This window comes from Ochotona princeps, chromosome 16, assembly GCF_030435755.1.
Source record: "Ochotona princeps isolate mOchPri1 chromosome 16, mOchPri1.hap1, whole genome shotgun sequence".
In the NCBI taxonomy this organism is placed as follows: domain Eukaryota; kingdom Metazoa; phylum Chordata; class Mammalia; order Lagomorpha; family Ochotonidae; genus Ochotona; species Ochotona princeps.
Genome location: NC_080847.1, coordinates 9492724 through 9509528, shown reverse-complemented (window position 1 = coordinate 9509528; position 16805 = coordinate 9492724). Strand labels below are relative to the sequence as shown.

The 16805-nt window shown below is 50.6% G+C and overlaps 1 protein-coding gene across 1 annotated transcript in view; it reads right to left on the bottom strand.

The window, feature by feature from the left end:
* Positions 1-16805, bottom strand: part of FA2H (fatty acid 2-hydroxylase) — a 46581-nt gene that overhangs the window by 19739 nt on the left and 10037 nt on the right. The window lies entirely within an intron of this gene.

Here is a 16805-nt window from a genome sequence, read left to right as displayed (position 1 = left end):
TTTTGAAAGTCAGAATTATAGAAGCAATGGGGCTGGTGCTGTAGTGCAGTAGACTAAGCTTCTACTTGTGGCACCAATATCCCATATCGGCACCGGCTCATATCCTGGCTGTTCCACCTCTGATCCAGCTCACTGTTTATTGCCTGGAAAAGCAGCAGAGGATGGCTCAAGTATTTGGATCCCTGCATCCATGTGGGAGACCTCGAAGAAGCTCCTGGTTCTTGGTTTCTGATTGGCTCAGCTCTGTTGCGGTCATTGTGGAGTGAACCAGCGGATGGAAGACCTGTCTCTGTCACTCCTTATCTCTGTAGTTCTGTCATTGAAATAAAAATAATTTTTTTTTAAGCAGCAAAAGGAGAGAGAGAAAGCTGTAGAGAGAGAGAGATATTCCAATCAGTAGTTTATTTCACCAGATGGCAGTGATGGCCAGTGGCGGGCCAGGCTGAAGCCAGGAACTTCATCTGGATCTCTCACACATGGGCAGAGGGGCCCAAATACTTAGGTCACACTTTGATGCTTTCACAGATCATTGGTAGGGAGCTAGATTGAAGTGTAGCAGCTGGGACATTAACTGACATCAACATGGGATGTCAGCATCGCAAGCAATGGCTTTACCTGTCACACCACAACACCAGCCTCCCAACTGGAGGTTTCTACTATCATGATTCTAATGTTTTGGTTTTCAAATGAACCAGATGGTGACAGGGACCAGACTGGCTTTTTCTGAAAACAACAAACAAACAAACAAACTCATTATGTAACCAAATGCGAGGAGCTCTCATGATTCTAAGATCCTATCTTGATCTGTCCATCAAATACTAATCCCTTATTTTTTGCTTTTAGCATCTCATGATTCCTTAAGGACAAAGAAGAATGAGTTTTTTAGCATATCACACATTGAAACATCCTAAATATCTACATAAATGTCTTCCCTTTCCCCATGGTGGTCACTCAGCCATCAGAACACCCCAGATTTGGGACAGGCATTTGATTCGACAATGAAGATGCTTCTTGGATACCTTCACTCCATATGGGGGTGCCTGGGTTCGAGTCCCGGCTCCACTCCCTCTACCAGCTGATGCACATCCTGGAAGTGGCAGATGACTCAAGCAGTTGGGTCTCTGCCATCCACGTGGGAGATCCGGTGGAGTCCCAGGCTCTCGGCTTCCACCTGGCCCAGCCCTGGCTATTGCAGGCATCTGGAGAGTGAGTCAGCAAGTGGGAGCTCTCAGAGTGCCCTGTCCCTGTGGGAGGGCTCATGTCTTATGGTCACCTCATGTCCTTTCTTTAGGGGGATTCTATTCTGGCCCTGTACCCTCAACTCCACTCATGGCAACCTCAGCTACATCTCTCTTTCTGCCCTTAGCAGGCAGGGGTGCTATACCCAATGTGACTTAATGCTTTTGTTCATGCTACATTTCCCACACACCCCAGAGAGGCACACACAGTTCTCTGGGTCCTGGACAGTTGCTGGACACAGAAGAGGGGATGTCTACTATTACCACTTAGCACGAAGTTTGCACCTTGTACTTCCCATACTTAGAAAACTGTCCCCCCCTTCCCCCCCAGGCTCAGCTGGCTGCTGCTGCACTTCAAGTATCAATCTTGGTTCTTCCCCCTCCAGGGTCATTTAAGCATTCCCTCACCCCTGTTCTTGCACAAACAGGGCTAGAAATACCCAGGGACAGCCTGTATGTCCACTCCTTGCTGTCTGCTTTCCCCATGATCTTTTGGGGACAAAGTGAACTCTCTAGGTCTACCTGCTGGCCCACATTCCTCTTCCACGGCAGGCAGAGGGGGTCCATGCAGAACCCAGCAGGGCTGCACCATCTCCTAGGAAAGTTCCTGTAGTTCTGTGTCTGGAAACCATATGACTATTGGCCCTTCTGACCAACACCCTAGCAGCTCACTCACTCAACCTGTGGCTACCTGAGTCCTTTTAACTGGTACAGTGCTGCTGGCATAGGGCGGGGAGCTAGTGTGGGCCAGGGAGTGACTAGAAGCCATCTGGAGAAACGTGAAAGCTATCAACAAGGCCTGGGATGCTCTGGCAATAGGGATGCGTGAGAGGGAGGTGAGTAGTGGGCAACGGGGATGGCCCTAGGAATGGGCTCACAGAGGAGTGTCTCCCGGCAGGGTCAGTGGTCTTGGCCTCATCCGTTTCCCAAATCTTCCCTCCTGCAGTAGGCTCCCATCCACGATACAGTTACATGTTCCCACCGAGTGGCAGGGAACACGGGCTTGGCCATCTCTGGGACAGCTGTCTCTCTCCAGCCCCACCCAGGAGACCGCTCCCAGCTTGCTCACTGCCCATCGGCACTGCACAGACACTGATGAGGGTGCACTTGGCAATAAGCTCTGCTTCCCCTGAAGCCACGACACCTCACCTGTCCCTGTGCATCCCAGCTCCGATCCTCCCATGCCCCTGGATGAGCCCCAGTTCTTCCCTCTCAGGAAAGGAGCTCTTCACACAGCCCTTTTCAAACGTCTCCCTAGGTGAGATGGAGATGGAGATGATGCTGTCTTGAAGGCTTGGTCCTGTTCTTCCCCTAACCATTCTAGCAAGAAAAGAGCCCTTCTTTTTCCTGTTGCATAAAAACCACATTTACCAAGTACGCAAAGACACCATGGCTTTCATTGTTATTTATGTTTTCTTGCCTTTTTTTTAAAAAAAGATCTATTTTATTTTTTTAAGTGGAAAGTCAGATATACAGAGTGGAGGAGAGACAGAGAGAAAGATCTTCTGTCCGTTGATTTACTCCCCAAGCAGCAACAATGGTTGGAGCTGAGTCAATCTGAAGCCAGGAGCCAGGAGCGTCTTCCAGGTCTCCTACATGGGGTGCAGGGTCCCAAGGCCTTGGGACCTCCTCAACTGCTTTTCCAGGACACGAGTAGGGAGCTGGATGGGAAGTAGGGCTGCTGAGACATGAACTGGTGCCCATATGGGATCCTGGCATGTGCAAGGTGAGGACTTCAGCTGCTAGGCCATTGTGCTTTCTTGCCTTTTGCTGGTGAATGTTGGGGTAATTCTTGTTCATCTAGTGGTGTGACAGGTGCCATTGGGGCAGGGACTTCATGAGTCACTGTCTCCTGTTTCTGCAGGTGTCACAGGTGCGCCCTGAGAAACGTCAGCGACTCCCTCCACAGTTCCTGGGTGGACCAAGTTGGAATGCTGGGCCTTTACAGGACGGACAGTGTGCCCCAGCACTTGTGCCATACACCGGGTCTGGCTGCTGGGGCTGGAGCTCTGAGGTGCTACAGGGCTGCTGCCTCCTTGCTAATGATCAGCCCCAACCCATCCAGTGGAGCGGGAAGGCACAGGCCTGTCTGACAGAAGTGGCCTGGGACATGGACTGTGCCATGTTGGAATGCCAGCCTGGGCTGGCTAGGGCAGTGTTCAGATAAAAGGGTCCAAACTCCACTCAGGTTCATGTCATAGCTTCTTAGTGGCCTTTGGCCCAGGATATAGGCCAGGCTCATGCACAATTTTAAGTATGTGAGGCTGTTAGGAGAGGGCCAGCATTTTATTTTGCCAAATAGACGTTAAGAAGTGACTGCCCATGACACATGATTGAGAGGAAATTTTAATGCTTGATATGTAGGAAACATGTGCTTTCATAAAAAAAGGTAGCTCTTCCCAAGAAAGGGCAGTTAACAACTGTATGTGAGGATCACAAGAGTTCTGGGGGGCTGGAGCTGTGGCATAGTAGCTTAAGCCTCTGCTGTAACATTGGCATCCCATATGGGTGCCAGTTGGTGTCCCAGCTGCTCCATTTCTGATTTAGCTCTCTATTAATGACCTGAGAAGGCAGCAGAGGTTGGCTCAAGTGTTGAGGCCTCCTGCACCCACATGGGAGACCTGGAAGAAGCTCCTGGCTTTGGCCTGGGCCTATTCCGACCCTTGCAACCATCCGGAGAGTTAGTCAGTGGATGGAAGAGCTCTATCTCTTTAACTCTGCCTTTCAAATAAAAATGGGTTTATCTTAAAACAAACAAAAATAAATAAAAAAGGATTTCATCTCCAAATACGAACACAGAAAATTACAAAGCAATTCATGTCCTAGTTTTTTTTTTTTAATTTGTTTCATTTTTATTGGAAAGGTAGATATATAGAGAGGAGCAGAGACAGAGAGGAAAACCTTCCATCTGTTGATTCACTCCCCAAGCGGCTGCAACATCAGGAGTTGCGCCAACCCGAAGCCAGGAGCCAGGATCTTCTTCTGGGTCTCCCACATGGGTGCAGGGTCCCAAGGCTTTGGGCCATCCTCAACTGCTTTCCCAGGACACAAGCAAGGAGCCGGATGGGAAGTAGGGCTGCTGAGATTAGAACCAGTGCCATATGAGATCCCGGCGTGTAAGGTGAAGACTTTGGCCGCTAGGCTAACATGCTGGGTCCTCATGTCCTAATTCTAAGATTATAAGTGAAAAATGACTGAAAGTCATAGAGAGAATGGTTGGACCTGGAACAGCAGTTGGAAGGATTTTTGTTGTTTCACGTAGTTGGGAATATTTGGAGTCAAGCAGGGCAAGGGGAGGAGCTCTGTTTCAGACTCTGCCTCTCTCCTGCCCACGGCCTGCTCCCAACACACCCTCAGCCCAGCTGTGAGGGACTCCGAGTCATGGAACAGCATTGGCTATGGGACTAGCACTGAGGGACAATGCCTGTGAGGATGAGGAAGCAAGGACCAGAAAAAAATGGACTAGACGTCCTCCTCTTCTGTTGTCCTCCTCCGTCCCTCCGCTGACCCAGCTTAATCATGCTTCAAGGTTCTTGGGGCAACTGCAGAGAAACGTCACGCGTGATATGCTTTTGATAAATAAAGCCCAGGCTGTCCTCGGCAGCAAGGTACTTTTGGCGTGGTGTCATGACACCGTACCCCTCCCTGGCAGGAGCCAGGTTATTGCCTGGAGATTGGACACACTTCCCAGGAGGGAGGCAGGAGACTCCTGGCGTCGCCTCGTAGCTGGATGACCTTCAGGTACTGCATCAAATGTCCTACAGTCCGTCTTCCCCGTGGGCTCGTGTCACATCCTGAGCTGCCAGCAGGTCGGAAGCCCTCCAGTGCCTTCCCACCCAGGCAGCTGCTGCTGGGAGCCGCTGCTCCGACGCCACCCGGGCTGATCCAGTCCTCGCTTTCCACTCACCCAGGCCCCAGTGTTTATTTTATGGCCTGAGCCAGGCTCACCCTCAAATTCCAGTGGCCAGCACCGTCTGTGAATCACAAGTGTATAAAGGTCACTTATTCGAGGGGAGTAGGGGACAACCCCAATTTGAGAGGCTTTGGAAACAAGTTTCTTGGAAACTTCCATGATGCACTATTTAAAAGACTCTCCTGATTCTGCAAGGCGGCCAGGGAGTGTTAAAAACCAGAAAGCATCTCACAGTGAAGAACAGGAGTGCGTGACGCCATTGGATGGAACACATGTCAGTGATGGGAAAGGGAAGTGAGTGATTTTATAGTCGGACATGCACTGCGTGTGCTGGGCTGTGGGTACAGCGGGGGAGCGGGGTGAGGAGAGCACTTTGACCCTTTGGGTCCTGCCAGCCGCAGTCTGAGGCCGCTGGAGAGCAGCCTGCCAGGTGGCAGGCCAATCTCCACTTCTCCCAACATGAGGCCAGGTTCTAACTGGTCACAAAGGCCCTTCCTCTGATAGCAGTGGTCCTGCTCTCACCACCCTTTCTTCTGGGCCCTCTCTTTTCCTATCAAGGTCATCCCCAAATGCAAAAAACACCCAGCAGTTGTTCCCTGCCGGCTCCCAGGGCAAGCAGCGCTGGGGGTGGGCAGCATGGTTGGGGGGAAATCCAGAGCTTCAGCCACAGTGGGGACACAGGCCATGGCCCCAGGGATGTGATCTCCAGTTCCTCACAGATGCAGAAGCTGAGGGCATTCCCGCAAGCCCTATCTGGGAGGCCCAGACAAGATGCTACTTCCGGGGCTGTCCCCCTTTGCCCCTCTCCGAGCAACCACTGTGATGCCCCTCAAGTCCCTGGACACCATCTCTGCCTCAGACCCAGGCCCTGTCCTCCCTGAAGAGGCTCTACTGGGAGGGGCGCCTGGCTGGCTGGGTGGGTGGGTGGGTGGGGGGAGCTGGAGAAGAACAACAGCAAGCCTGCGCCCTGCACGGCCCAGAGCACTCAAAGGAAGCAGTGTGCGCCTGGCCGCGGGGGTGGGGGCCGCAGAAAGGAATGCTGTTCGCCAAAGCCGGGCTGCGCCCCAGGGACACACAGATGGCCCTTTATCCCTCAGCCGGGGGTGCTGCTCCTGAAAATCCTTTCTCTCAAATGACGTGGTGTCCTGGGCCCAGTGTCCTGGCAGCCCAACCCCACTGCATGGAGGCATGGAGGAGGCCGGTGTCCAGGTGGGGAGGGGACAAGCTGAGAGGATGAAGGGGCTGGGGCATCTGCGAGTCCCTCTCCCCCACCCCCACAATCTGGCCTCCGGACACAGGCTCTTGGGACTGGCCACTTTGGGGAGTTCTGGCTTCAATGAAGGCAACGGGAGGGTCTGGTTCCCATCCCCAGTCAGCCACCCTTGGTCTGGGCAGGTCTCCATCAGAAGCCACGTTCAGCAGGTGCTGAGTTCTAGCCACAGAGGGAGCAGGTCTTGGGGAGCCACACAGGGTAAGCAACAAGCCACAGGTTTCACCCTGTCCTGATCTATCCGCTTCATGCCCTGCCCAAAGTCACAGCAAGGTGATTAGTCACTATCCCATATTTGCATAAGGAAGAAGATAAAACAAGTAGGAAAAACTTGAGCCTTCAGTGTGGGACCAACTTCTGCTCTGCAGTCCAGCCCAGGCCAGCCTCTTAGGCCCCTGCTTGCAGCTTCTGGGGAACTTGCAAACCTTGTTCTCACAAAACGAGGCCCCTTTCATGCCATGGCCAACAACCTTGTCATCAGGAGCAGAAGTCAGCACAGGTAACCACTCTCAGACTGTGGTTTTCCTGCACTAAATGACAGGGCACATGTTTGGTGCAATGGGGAATGACCAATTTCCGTCCTGCAGTGGCCTGTTGAAGTCCTTGGTTTCTCCATTTTCAACTCAGCTTCCTGCTAATGTGTACCCTGGGAGGCAGTCATGTGACAGCTCGGGGACTTAGGGCCTACTCCCTACACCAGATGGCCCAATTGTGGCATTTGAGTGAAAGAAGTCTTGGGAGATCTTTTTCCCTTCCTTTTCTCAGCCTCAGCCATCCTCTTTGCAAATGCAGTGAAAAATAACAAAATACTAAATCGCCACTTGGCACTCACCAGAGCACCCCCACCACCTGTCAGGCTAGCACCTAGACCCTCTGCCTGGCATGGACACCCAAATGGCTCCTCTGTGCTCTGGCCTTGAGCCTCAGAGGACAGCGGCATTTACAGGGGTGCCCTGAGCCACATGGACATGTTGAGTTGTCTAGTGAATGCCTGATGTGGGGATTTGTGTGGGACAAAGGGGAGAGGTGCACCGGAGTTCAGGGCCTGGTGACATGACCTGGACTTGGCCTTGTGCACAGGGAAGGTCTCTGAGGTTTACCTTCAGGTCCTTCCTACCAAAACCCTGCCTCTGGCTGCAGTGGCAGCATGGGAGGGAGGCAGCCGCTTGCGGGACAGAGGGCCTCAGAGGTGTCCTTTTGCAGATTTGCCAAGGCCACTAGACTGCAGGCTGCTAAGATTCAGATCCAGGTGCTCTGCGTGCTAACGGATTGTGCATGGCACACTCGCCATCTCAACAATTTATCCCTTTATCAATCAACTTGTAAGGGACAATAAGATTCTTCTTTATTACGCAATACCCCTAATCTGCATTGGGTCAGCTTCTCTGTACTTCTGCTTTGCTATTTTTAAGAGGACTTAAAACAAAAGAAAGATTTATTTATTTATTTGAAAGGCAGAGTTACACAGAGAGAAAGATCTTTCACCGATTCACTCCCCAAATGGCTGCAGTGGCTGGGGTGGGACCGTGCGGAAGCTAGGAGCTTCTTCCAGGTGTCCTGCATGCGTACAGGGACCCAAGCACTTGGGTCATGCTTCATCACCTTCCCAGGTGCACTAACAGGGAGCTGGATCAGAAGTAGAACAGCTGGGACTTGACCCAGCACCCATATGGGATGCCCATATCACAGGCAGCAGCTCAACCAAGTACTCCACAATGCCGGCTATTTCACTGCTTTCTATTTACTTATTTATTTTTTTATTATTATTTTTTAATTGGAAAGGCATATATACAGAGAGGAGGAGTGACAGAGAGAAAGATCTTCCATCCAGTGGTTTACTCCCCAAGCGGCTGCAATGGCTGGAGCTGAGCAAATCTGAAGCCAGGAGCCAGGAACTTCCTCCTGGTCTCCCACACGGGTGCAGGGTCCCAAGGCTTTGGGCCATTTTCAACTGCATTCCCAGGCCACAGGCAGGGGGCTGGATGGGAAGCAGGGCCGCTGGGATTAGAACCGGTGCCTATATGGGATCCCAGAATGTTCAGGGTGAGGACTTTAACCACTAAGCTATTGGGGCAGGCTCTATTTCACTGCTTTTAAAAGAAGAAATAAAAACCAGTGACTTGCTAATAATATCACAGATCCAGAAATTATATCCTTAAATTTGTCTTTTATCATCTAATAATTTAAGAAAATTAAAAATAATATGTAAAATGATTGCCTCTGTTTATAGAGCAGCAAATGATGACACTGCCAAAAGAAAAAAAAAGTCTGAATTCCTTTGTAAAAAACAAGAAAATCTTGGGGCTGACTACTGAACTACTTCCCTGCCTGTGACCTGGGAAAGCAGTACAGGATGGCCTAAAGCCTTGGAACCCTACACCCACATGGGAGACCAGGAGGAAGCTCCTGGCTACTGGCTGTAGATTGGCTTAGCTCTGGTCAATGTGGTCATTTGGGGAGTGAACCAGCAGATGGAAGATCTTTTCTTTATCTCTCCTTCTCTCCATAAATCTGATCTGTCTTTCCAATAAAAGTAAATAAACACACACACACAATCTAAAACAACATCCAGCAACCTGCCTTGTATCTACTACTCCTTTTTACTGATTCAGTCACATCTTTCACTGCTCAGCCAGGCAATCTTGTCCTCCTGATCACTGAGAATATTTAAGCTGACATGTCTCAGTTGGCATGGTTAGTTCTAGAACACGAGTCTGTGGGATTTAGGCTCATGTCCTCTTTTCCATTCTCATGGAACACAGTGCATGTTTTTGAAACCAGCTAGGTGTGCAGGGTGATCTCTAGAACCGTGACGCCTGGTGATGCCTGGTGGACCCTGGCCTATGCTCCAAGTGAAACGCCAGATTGTACTCTTACGTGGCACTGCAATGATACTTCGTCCCACGGCATGGCTTCCTTGAACAACCCAGGGTCAGCTGCCCTCCTGGGGCAGGGAGGTCAGTACCTGCTGATGTGACCCCAATGTGGGGTACCACTGCATACTCATATGGTCAGGCAGGCAGGGCAGGCAGGAGTCGTCTGTGCCCGAGCCAGGGACACTATCCCAGAGCAGGATGGGCAGAGCTGAGGGCCACTGTCTCCAAGAGAAAGGCCTGTGGTTAGGGGCAGGCTTTGGTGTAGTGGTTAGGATGCTGCTCAGACATCTGCATCCCAGAGAAAGGCCTGTGGTTCTGAGCCACACCCTTCCTCCTCTGCACACACCTCTGCAAGATCCACCACAGGTGTGTCAGCTGCACCTGCCGAATGGACACTGGGAATATGGCTAGTGTGATGGAGGAAATTTTGTTTTATTTCAAGAACCCCTTTTAGCTAGTGGCCCCCATATTGGGCAGCCTGGCTCTGGATTTATTCAGTACTAACTGAAACCTTGACATGGTTGTTTGCTTCGCGTTTCGGATCTACTATGGTCCTGGCAAATGAACTATATTGCTCCACCCAAACCTGGGTCCTCACACCAGCACGAATCACTTCCAGAAACCAAACTGTCCAGTTGTTCAAGACAATAGCTCCTTTCCCATCAACTCCTCCTTCCCTCTGTGCTGGCATCAGCCAGTTCTAGAACCTGTGTGTGCAAGCCTATTCCAGATTCAGTCCACCCTCACAAGCCCTCAGTGTGAGCCACCCCACCCTGCTTCCACTTTGGACCCCTCTAGCTGATCCTCAACAAGGCGGTTGAACTATCTAATGAAATGCAGACTAACTTCTTCAGTCTCCTGCTTAAAAACCTGCAGTGGCTGCCCACTGGTCTCAGAACAGATTAAATCCTTGATAATGAACCACGGCTCCCTTTCACACAGGGTTCCTGTTCCCTTCCTACTGTTCTGAAAAACCCACCGCTCGTCACATAGAAGCTGAAGCTGGAGCTGGAAGGACTCGTGAGCTCATCCCTATTTGGGTTTGATTCACTTGCTCCTCTGTATAGATCTCACAGGCCCTCAAGGTTGTTACATGCAGTCTGGGTTCAAGTGGTAGGGAATATAAACCATGGTTCAGGGCCAGCTGCTTCACTCATGATCCAGCTTCCTGCTGATATACAAGGGAAAGCAGCAGAAGACGATGGCCCAAGTACTTGCGTCCCTGCCATCCACCTAGGTGACCTGATGGAGTTCTTGATTCCAGGCTTTGACCTGGCCCAACCCTGGCCCTTTGCAATCACTGGGGGGGAGTGAACCAATAGATGGAAGAAGATATCTCTTTCTCTGCACCCCAACTCTGTCTTTCAAATCAACCAATTGATCATTCAATCTTTAAGAAAGAAACTGACTCCAAGAAGCGAAGCCACAAGTCAATAAAAGGCAGAGTCATGTAGGGTCCAGTGTTTGGGCTCCAGATCCAAGGCTCTCTGCTTTGTCCCAGGGCAGCAAGTGGGCTTTAGATTAGCGACCCCCCCCCACACACACACCAATCCTCAGCCAAGCCCTTTGCTGGGAGATGGAGGATGCTGATCCTTCCATAACGTCATAAGCTCCGCCCACTTGGCTACTTTCATGACCTCTGGCTTTCCCTGGTCCATGTCCTCTGTCCTTAACTCTCTAGGAGAGCAAGCAGCAACTGAATCACGTGGTTAAGCAATGCAGGTGTCTGGGGTCTTGCCTCCAGAGAGTCTGACACTGATGATTGGGCAGTGGACGGGGATGTTTTGAGAAAATACGCATATATCATAACTGTACATGCGCCTTTAGTTACGGGTGGTTTTTTTTCACTCCAGAGAGGTATCACACTTTTCCTGTGAGTCTTCAACAACGGAAGCTGTGCTGTGGTGGGTCAGAATCCTTTTTCTGCAACTGACACGGCTCCCCAGGGAAGGCCTTCTCCCTAAGGGACTCGGAGGAGTGGGAATGGAAGTTTTTTTAAGTGATAACTGTCCCGGGAGTCGCTGAGAGTGTTCTTCCTAAGTCCATGTCCACCCAGAACCTGCAACGTGACTTTCCTTGGGAACATGGTGCCTGAAGTCCTCTAGTTCAGCTGTAGTCACCCCGGTCGGCGGGGGTCTAACAGCTGCAGACTGGCATCCCCTCCGCAACCTCTCCCCGCACTCCTTCCAAGCAGAAGGCCATCTGAGGATGCAGAGAATGACAGGGAAGAATGTGGGAGGCAGAGACTGGAGGGTTATGTTTGTGAACCAGGGAGTAGGGTCGGGGGCTGGCCTCCTCAAAAAGAGGCAGGGCCAGAGCCCTACAGCAGCCCCTTCAAAGTGACCAATCCTGTCATCTCAACGTCACACTTCTGACCTCTAGGACTGGGAAGGGGATGGGTTCCTGCCCTTTTTGAGCCACTTGTTGTGTTAATGCTTTGTGACTGCTAAGAAAAAAAATCTCTGGGAAACAGTCCTTGATTAAAGCACGCCGTTTGTGTGTACTCACACTGCTTTTCTGCTTATCCTGGAAGAGCAAACCCAGAAGTGTTTTTCCACAAAGTAACTGTCTCCTCCCCGTCCCCCGACTCCCCTTGCGCCCCATTCGTTGGGAAATATTTCAGTCAGCAAGGCTGAAAGAGTCTCACCAAGAACCCTTCATTGTTTTCGGCCCAGATTTCACCACCCCAAGGCTGCTGTTTCTTATTAAAAGCAAGCTTTCAAAGATCCCAGCCACTGCGAGTGACTATGAAACCGGTGTCACACATATCTGGCTCCCTTCCTACTTCCACTGGGCATGATTTTCACATGGTTTAAAAACAAAAAGTACTGATCTCAGTATAGCTTGACACATTTTGATAGTTACATGCTTCCCTGTACCAATGACCCAATCGAGCCACAGACTACTTCCCTCACCCCACAAAGTCCCAGACACCTGTTTTTATTTATTTTTTATATATACATGTTTGAGAGACAGAGCTAGACAGAGGGAGAGAAAGCACTCCCACCTCCTGGTCTGCTCCCCATAGGCCTGTAGGAGCCTCACCCATGGGTGACAGGGATACATTACTTGAGCCGTGGCCTGCTGCCTCCCTCCCAGGGTGTCTGTCAGCAGGGAGCTGAGCATCATGAATGGAGTTGGGACTCCACCCAGCCTGCCCAACCTGCAGCTTAATCACTACACCAAGAGGCTGACCCGCAAATCCATTGTTCAAAAAGTTCTGCATGTAGCTCTGATGACAGGGAAGGGGTGGAGGTGGGACATGAGCACCCAGTTACGAGAAGCGAGAGACTCACGGCCCTTCCCAACTAGCATTGGGCCTGCACAAGCAGACATGGCTACTCCCCAGCTTTCCTGACCATCACCCACCCCCCGACACACACATAATACGTGACCTCTAGACCTCATTTCCAACCACAAGCACTGGGCACAGAGCAGGAAGGGCACCCGGGGTACACCCCAAACTTGAACCCCTAGGACCAATGGCTTCCATCCGTTCCTTCTACACCCTTCCCCATCCCTGCAGTCCCAGGCTGGAATCCCTGCCAATCTATAACTGCGTGGTCACACCTGCATACACTTTGGTTATCTGGCCCCCATGGGCTTGCAGACTGAGGTCCACCATCGGTGAGGCTCCCCTGACCTCCTCACTGCTCTGCCCCCACAACCTCAGGTCCTAGGGCAGGCAGTCCCTGCCTCTGAAAGCACACAGGTGCAGGGTCCCAAGGCTTTGGGTCATCCTTGACTGCTTTCCCAGCCCACTAGCAGGGAGCTGGATGGGAAGTAGAGCAGCCGGGACACTGACTGGTGCCCATATGGGATCCCGGTACTTATAGGTGGATGATTAGCTAACTAAGTCATCATGGTAGTCTCCCGAGATGATTTTTCTTTTTAAGATTTTTTTTTAAATTGGAAAGTCAGATATTCAGAGAGGAAGAGAGACAGAGAAGATCTTTCGTCCAATGATTTATTCCCCAAACAGCCATAACAGCCGGAGCTGAGCCGATCAAAAGCCAGGAGCCAGGAGCTTCTTCCGGGTCTCCCAGGAGGGTGCAAGGTCCCAAGGCTTTGGGCAATCCTTGACTGCTTTCCCAGACCACAAGCAGGAAGCTGGATGGGAAGCAGGGTTGCCAGGACTAGAACCAGCACCCATATGGGATCGTGGGCGTGCAAGGCAAGGACTTTAGTCGCTAGGCTACTGCACCAGGCCTGAGGATTATTTCAAAGAATAGATGGTTTCTTTTATTATATGGAAAAGAAAAGGAGGGAAGTACTAATGTAGATGATGGAAAATAAGCTAGCATTTATCATATGTAAGGAGAACAAGAAAAGACTATCCACAAGAAAGATGGACATAGAATATGAAAAAGCAGCTTAACAAAAACATGCAGATTAAAATATGAAAGGGGCTGGTGCGGTGGCTCAACAGACTAAATACTCCTCCTATAGTGCCAGCATCTTGAATGGGTGCTGGTGTGAGTCCTGGCTGTTCCACTTAGTATCTAGCTCCCTGCTTATGGCCTGGGAAGGCAGAGAGGAACAGCTTAAGTGTTTGGGCTCCTGTACCCATGTTGGAGACCTGGAAGAAGCTCCCAGCTCCTGACTTTGGATTGGCTCAACTCAGGGCATTGCAGCCATCTGGGGAATGAAACAGCGGATGGAAGAGTCCTTTATCTCTCCTTCTCTCTGTAAATCTGCTTTTCCAATAAAAATACATAAAGCTTTAAAAAAAAAACATGAAAAGACAATGAATTTTATCTCATGCTTTATATAAATACAAATTTAAACACAGACCAACTGTTTTCATTTACTGGCCAAAACGATAAGTACTGATAACAGTGCTCATGAAGGTGTGTTGAGGCAGGTGTGTTCATACGTTGGAGGGAATTTAAATTGGTACAATTTAGAAGGCAACTTGGCAATCATCGTGAATATAAAATATATATTATTTTGGTTCAGAAACCCAAAGCTAAGACTCTCTACATTACAGATGTATTCACACACAAATGCAAAATGAGTGTGTAAAAGGCTTATTACGGTATTGATGCTACATAAACATCAATAGGAGCGGCTGCTGTTTAACAGAATGAAGCGTACCTACATTACTGAGATGGAAGATGTATAGAATAGGTCCTGAGTGCAGACAAAAAAGCAGTAAGTTCCCAGCAGGGTGAACCACAGGATTCTTTTATATGAGAAATAACAAGAGATGAACATGTATGTGTGCCCAGGAATAGAATATTTCCATAAGGTTGCACAGGGGTGTGCTGACGGATGGGAGGGAAACTCCTTTTCTGCACTCTTCATCTAAATTTTTGTAAACCGTGTTCACATGCCATTGCTATGATAGAGGAAATAAAGGAAGGCCTACAGTCTAACCTATTATTTTTTTTAATTTATTTGTGGGCCCGGTGCTAAATTTGTGAGCTCAGTGGCTAAATCCCCATCCCATATGGGTGCTGTATCTTAGACTGGCTGCCTTGGGACCCTGCATCTGTGTGGGAGACCCGGAACAAACTCCTGGCTCCTGGCTTGGGATAGGCTTTAGCTCTGGTGATTGTGGCCACTTAGGGAGTGAACCAGTAGCTGGAAGATTTTTCTTTCTGTTTTCCCTTCTCTCTGTAAATCTACCTTTCCAATAAAAATAAATAAATCTTGGGCCCGGCGGCGTGGCCTAGCGGCTAAAGTCCTCGCCTTGAACGCGCCGGGATCCCATATGGGCGCCGGTTCTAATCCCGGCAGTTCCACTTCCCATCCAGCTCCCTGCTTGTGGCCTGGGAAAGCAGTCGAGGACGGCCCAAAGCTTTGGGACCCTGCACCCGCGTGGGAGACCCGGAAGAGGTTCCTGGTCCCGGCATCGGATTGGCGCGTACCGGCCCGTTGTGGCTCACTTGGGGAGTGAAACATCGGATGGAAGATCTTCCTCTCTGTCTCTCCTCTCTGTATATCCGGCTTTCCAATAACAATAAAATCTTAAAATAAATAAATAAATAAATAAATAAATCTTTTAAAAAATTTCATTTGTGAGGGAGAAAGAGACAGCTCCCATCTGCTGGTTCAGCCCCTAAATGGCTGCAGCAACAGGAGGGCTGGAGCCAGAAGCTCAATCCAGGTGTCCACATGGTGGCAGAGACTTGAGGACCAAAGCGCACACCTGCTGCCTCCCTGGAATTTGCCTTGGAAGGAAGTTTGAGCCAGGAGACAGAGTCAGGAAGCCAACTCAGGCACTGTGATATGGGACAGCAGTGCCTCAACTTCCAGGCCAAATGTCCCTCATGCCCTTCTGCTCCAAGTTGAATTTTATCAACTGTGCCATCCATTCTTTTGCACAAAACACACTGCTGATGCGATAAGCACACAGTGCCTATCTCTACTGAAATGCCCGTACTGGGTGCTGATCAATGTCAAGTGCAATGCGAGTCTCTTGTTCAGGGTGGACTGGAAAGAGCCCAGGACCAAGGTCCTTCCCAGCTGCCGGCATCTGGAATAATCCAGGGGAGGCTGCCTCAAGGTCAGAGAGCCTTGGCTACGTGCAAGGGCTCACCGCAGATAGAGACACTCAGGCTCGGTACCGAAGGTCATGTCTCTCCCTGGTCCTTGGTGCTGCCTGCCCCCACCGCCCTCCCCGGCACCACCTGGCAACTCATCCCTTGACCACACTCCAGATCCTGGAACATCTAACCTGGGGCAGGCCCAGAGAATGTGGGAACCAGCACCTCCAGGATTCATGTCTCTCTCTAGGGGATTTCCATGTCTGACCTCACTGTATGTGTGTGTGTTTTGTATGTGTGTGTGTGTCCCTCATATGTTCCCCTCCTGCCTCCCTCTGAGCCCATTCAACGTTCCTGGTGGGCCAAGCCTCACAGAGAGTACCTGTGTGGCTGCTAAGACTGCTCCTCCAGCACATGAGGATCGCCGGGTCCCCACAGTGGGTCTGCTGTTACCGACTATTTCAAGGGTGACCAGGGAGGCCCACTTCTTTGTTATTCCCCCTTCCTGCTCCAGACTCTGTCTCTGAAACCTGTTGGCTGAGCTCACATGTGTCATTCCTGGCATGTTTTTCAGCAGTGTTTGCTAAAGGACCTGAGCAAGGGAAATCAGAGTGCAAGGATTTTAAAAACGCCTTCCTTTGCCCTTGGAGTGCCACCTCTGTTGCTGGCATCCCAGCAGCAACTATAGTTGGCAATGGTGCCACTTAGGCTCACTATGGCACAGGCCTGACAGCATCTGAGCCACAGACTGGACTGACTGTGGGGCCCTGATGGGATATTTCCCATTGTCCTGTCCAGAAGGTGGGGACAGCAGATGTGGCAGCTACCTGCCAGGAGGCCCTGATTGCTCTCTCAGTTTGCTGCAGCCCCACGGTAGGTTGTAGCGGGAGTCTACAATGTCATCTGGATGAAGGGGCTAGGCATCTTGGCCTAGTGGCTGCCTTCCTAACACACACAATAAAATTTCTTTGGCCTCACTGCAAGAATGCTGCCTAAATGAAAGATCCCAGGGGACTC